The sequence below is a fragment of the Rhinopithecus bieti genome, unplaced genomic scaffold (assembly GCF_001698545.2).
Source record: "Rhinopithecus bieti isolate Rb0 unplaced genomic scaffold, ASM169854v2 scaffold_9203, whole genome shotgun sequence".
Lineage (NCBI taxonomy): Eukaryota > Metazoa > Chordata > Mammalia > Primates > Cercopithecidae > Rhinopithecus > Rhinopithecus bieti.
Genome location: NW_016806154.1, coordinates 6,955 through 12,278, shown reverse-complemented (window position 1 = coordinate 12,278; position 5,324 = coordinate 6,955).

The following is a 5,324-nucleotide window of genomic DNA, read 5'->3' as shown; positions in this document are numbered from 1 at the left end:
TGTTCCGTATCAAGCTTTCCCTATGGTTGTTGGTGGGAGTGAGAGAATTACAGATGGTGCAAGGTTAAGAAAAATTTGAGGTCCATAAAGTATGAGCTTTACATGACCTTATTAAAGTGGTTTCCACTCAAAGTGGCAAATCCTTTTTTTTTTTTTTTTGAGACAGAGCCTTGCTCTGTCACCCAGTCTGGAGTGGAGTGGCACGATCTTGGCTCACTGCAACCTCTGCTTCCCGGGTTCAAGTGATTTTCCTGCCTCAGCCTCCCCAGTAGCTGGGACTACATCCATGCGCCACCACACCTGGCTAAGTGTTGTATTTTTAGTAGAGATGGGGTTTCACCATGTTGGCCATGCTGGTCTGGAACTCCGGACCTCAGGTGATCTGCCCACTTTGGCCTCCCAAAGTGCTGGGATTACAGGCTTGCGCCACTGGTCGGTCAGAGTGGCAACTTTCTCAACTCTCAGATTGCTTTATAGCTTCCCTCCGTGGCTTCCAAGTAACACAAATAGATGTTCAAGTGTGTAGGTCGAACTGACTAAAGCCCGTTTATAGATTTCCCATCTTTCTGCTTTGTAGACCTCTACAGCATACCTAGACCTAGATATTCATCCTGGGAAGATGTCCTCTTGCCAAACCTTTTAGGTGTTGCTGGTATCCCCTGAATACTGTATCCTCCAGGCTACCCCTAAGGTTGGCTTTAGGCAGAGATGAAATACTTTCTCTTGGAAATGATGTGGCTGCCTGAAATACTGATAAATATTCTGAGGCTCTCTCTCTGAGCCTCATATGTAGATATGTACATCAGAAAAATGTACATCAGTTAGCAATGTTTATTATAGTATTTGACATCACTGGCTTAGCCCTTGCAGGGATCTGTGGACATACAGTCCCTTCATCAAAAAGGTACCAAGGCCAATTAGTGAGGGAAAATATGCTGAGGAAGGTATATACAGTAGGGGGCACCTATTCAAGTTCCTAAAGCATTCTGTGTGTGTGTGTGTGTGTGTGTGTGAAGTTTTTTTTCTGAGATGGAGTATCGCTCTGTCACCCAGGCTGGAGTGCAGTGGGGCCATCTTGGCTCACTGCAACCTCTGCCTCCCAAGTTCGATTTCTCCTGCCTCAGCCTCCCGAGTAGCTGGGATTTACAGGCATGTGCCACCATGTCTGGCTAATTTTTGTATATTTAGTAGAGATGGGGTTTCACCATGCTTACCAGACTGGTCTTGAACTCCTAACCTCAAGTGATCCACCTGTCTCGGCCTCCCAAAATGCTGGGATTACAGGCATGAGCCACTGTGCCCAGTCAACATCTTTTTGTTTTTGAGATGGAGTCTCCCTCTGTTGCCCAGGCTGGAGTGCAGTGGCACGATCTTGGTTCACTGCAACCTCTGCCTTCTGGGTTCAAGCAATTCTCCTGCCTCAGCCTCCCAAGAAGCAGGGATTATGGATGTATACCACCACGCCTGGCTAGTTTTCATATTTTTTCAGTAGCGACAGGGTTTCACCACGTTGGCCAGGCTGATCTTGAACTCCTGACCTCGGGTGATCCACCCCCCTCAGCCTCCCAAAGTACTGGGATTACAGGTGTGAGCCACTGTGCCTAGCCTAAGCCAACATTTTTGAATAGAGGTTAGAGGTTTAAACTTTTTAAAAAGCTTACTTGATAGAAAATTGTTCCCTATCACTACCAGTTTGTGATACTATCAAAAGTTGTAGTTTGTTCATTTAATAAAACTACTGCATTCTATTCTTGTTTCCACTCCTCTTCCCCCATCTCCTTGAGGCCTCAATGTGGCATGGGATGTGCTGGATAAGGAGGCAACAGGAGAGGAACTTTCCGCTAATGCAAGTGAAATGGTTGATGGCAGAGCCTCTGTTAGGGGGAACAAAATTCTCAAAACCACTGCTGCTGATTTCTTGTCAGGATGGGAGCATTTTCTTCCCCTTGGTGCCCTAACTTGCTGTTTGTAAGCTATCAGTGTTAAATACCTCAATGTAGGTTTATGAATAAGGCATATTTTCAGTTAAGTGTGAAGTGAGACTCATTCAGTAAATATTTGAACTCCTATTGCTAAGTGTAAGAGCCAAATGCTAGGATCACAATGATGAAAAAGACTGAAGCAGCCCTCTCCTCACATCTCTTGTAGCCTAATGGAGACCTTATGGAGTTAGGGATTAAGTGATTTAGCCTTAAAGCATAGGCTTTGGAGTCAGATTGTAAAAGTCAGGTTCCAATCTTGGTTTGATCACTTAATGTGACTTTGGGCATGTTGGTGAGTGACACCTAATCCTATATTGCGGGAGGGGTTATACATTTTTGTGTGTGTCATTTCTGAAGAAAACATTTGTAAAAGGAAGTTCATTCAATAACCCTCCTTTGTCAGCATCCTGGAGACTCCTCTTAATTTTGCTGGTTCTCAACTAGGGTGATTCTCCCCCACCAGGGGACATTTAGGAATGTCTGGAGACATGTCTGTATCTTGCTTGTCACAACTGAGTGGGTCCTACTGGCATCTAGTGGGTAGCGTGCAGGGATGGTGCTAAACATCCTACAATGTGCCATACATCTCACAATAAAATTACCCATCTTAGAACTCTTGCTCCTTCAATGCTAGTGTGTCCCAGGCTCTGGACTAATAAGCTCTTGTCATTTTGTACTTCCCTGGTAAGCTTAGTCTTTCCCATGGCTTTACTCACCACTTACTCACCTATGGTTTCTAAACTATGTCCAGCCTCAGCCTCTTTCTAAGCTGGAGAACTCCATGTATCCAGCTGCCTACTATATAGATGGCTCTTTCAGAACAGCAGCATGCTGTTGAACTCATGCTTCCCACTGCCCTGGTTCTCCCTATTTTAGTCAATGGCACTGTCACCTGCCCACTCAAAGCCAGAAACTCAGTTAGCCCAAGTTCCTCTTTCCTCACCTCATTACAGTTGACCATATGGATACAAGCCTGCCTCTTCCTCCCTACCACCACCACCGGCTTCAGTTCAGGGTACCATACTTTCTTGTCTGGATTACACTCTTGCCACATATCCTTTGCTACTGCCATACCAGGCTGTTTATGGTGTTGGAATAGGTTATGGTCTTGGGACCTAATGCTACTGTACATGTTTTTCAATTGCCTGAAATGCCCTTTCCTCTTTGGCTAGCTTGTGTTCATCTTTTAATCAGATGTCACGTGCAGGTTTCCTGATTCTTGACTCCTGAATTAACCACATACATCTGACTCAGATGTATGTAATGGCTTCCTTATTTGTCTCCCTACTTCTATTCTTGCACTTCCACTACTCTGGCAGAATGGTCTTCAGAAAACCTAAGGGGTAGGGATTATATCACTCCCTTGCTTAACAATTTTCAGTGGCTTTCCTAGGCCCTGCATGATCTGGCCCGTTAGACTTTGTAATCACATCTCCCTCTGTTGCTCACTATATTCTGGCCACACTAGACTTTAAAAATCTCCCCAACATACTGTTTCCTGCCTCAAAATCACTGCACACAGTCACATATTTTACTCCCTGCCTGGGACATTTTTGCTGTTTTTCAACCTTTTAGGTCTTGTCACCTACTCAGAAAAGTTCTTCCCTCAGCACCGTAAGTTGCAACTCCTTGTCCATTATTGGTTCATCTTATTTGTCTCCTTCATATTTACATAATTAAATCTGTTCCCCACTTGACTGTAAAGTGTCCGTTTTGTAGCTCACTAATTTCCTTGGGCTATAGTACAGTGATTGGCACTAAGTGCTCAAAATGAATGGCTGAATGAAAAGTGATGTCCTAATGCTCTTGTGAAACAGTGTGTAGAGCTGCTGGGACAGGATTGGAATCAGTAAAATGGTGAGAGTGCAGAATTCATTCATTCATTTTCATTCATTCATTCATTCATTTTGAAATAGAATCTCGCTCTGTCGCTCAGGAGGGCAATGGCGTGATCTTGGCTCACTGCAACCTCCGCCTCCCAGGGTCAAGCCATTCTCCTGCCTCAGCCTCCCGAGTAGTTGGGATTACAGACACGTGCCACCACGCCAGCTAATTTTTGTATTTTTAGTAGAGACGGGGTTTCACCATGTTGGCTAGGATGGCCTCGATCTCCTGACCTCGTGATCACCCCCCGGCCTCCTAAAGTGCTGGGATTACAGGTGTGAGCCACCGTGCCCAGCCTGAGGACAAATTCTTTAACATAGTATTGTTAGCATGAGGGGATATGATGGTTCATGTAATTTGGCCAGCAACACCACTGTCTTTAGAAACTTATTTCCCTAAGTAAGTTTTCCCTTTCAGATGAGCAGTTTCTGGGCAAAAGTATTCAGGCGGGCTCTGCAGATTCCTGGCATGGAAACAGAAAAGCTGGAATGAGCAGAGATAATGACTGGGACATACATGGTTTGACAAAGGATTGCATACAGTTTCAGAGTGTTGTCTGGGAGTTATGTTTTGATTCCAATTTCCAGGATTCTGACTATTTACAGGGACAAAGGAATAGAGTATTTGATTCAGGGATTATCTGGGCAAATCTAAGACATATGGTACCTATAGGCATAGAATAAAATGTTCAATATTTTGGCCTGGTGCGGTGGCTCACACCTGTAATCCCAGCACTTTGGGGGAGGCCAATGTGGGCAGATTACCTGAGGCTGGGAGTTCGAGACCAGCCTGACCAACATGGAGAAACCCTGTCTCTACTAAAAATACAAAATTAGCTGGGCGTGGTGGCACATCCCTGTAATCCCAGCTACTCGGGAGGCTGAGGTCGGAGAATCGCTTGAACTCGGGAGGCAGAGGTTGCAGTGAGCTGAGATCGTGCCACTGTACTCCAGCCTGGGTGACAAGAGTGAAACTCCATCTGAAAACAAACAAACAAACAAAAAATAAAATAAAAGTTCCATATTTCTCTAGTTTGAAGTCGATAATGCTTCAGGAATAGAAGTGTGTGATTTATCTTTATACTTTTAAGTTAAAAATAGATATCCTAAGCCACTTACATAAAATGGACTAGCTGAAATATTTGGAAGTTGGATATTTGGTTCACTGATTTTCCTTAACCCATCCAGTGACCAGAAAACCTTTAGTTTCAACTCTTGCTGAAGTTTCCTAATACGTACCACTTGCTTTCCTGCCCCAGGAAGTAGATTTCACTTCATTTTTGATGGTTAAAGGAACTCTTGCAGTTCCCCAGAATCATAAGCTATCAATTGTTAATTCTTACTCACTGTGGATGTAGACAGCATAAAAATGTGGGCTAAATATATTGTAATTATGAACTGGAAGGACAGGGTCTCAAATCATGTTTATTACCAAGCACAGTGCCTGGCACAGAGTAGG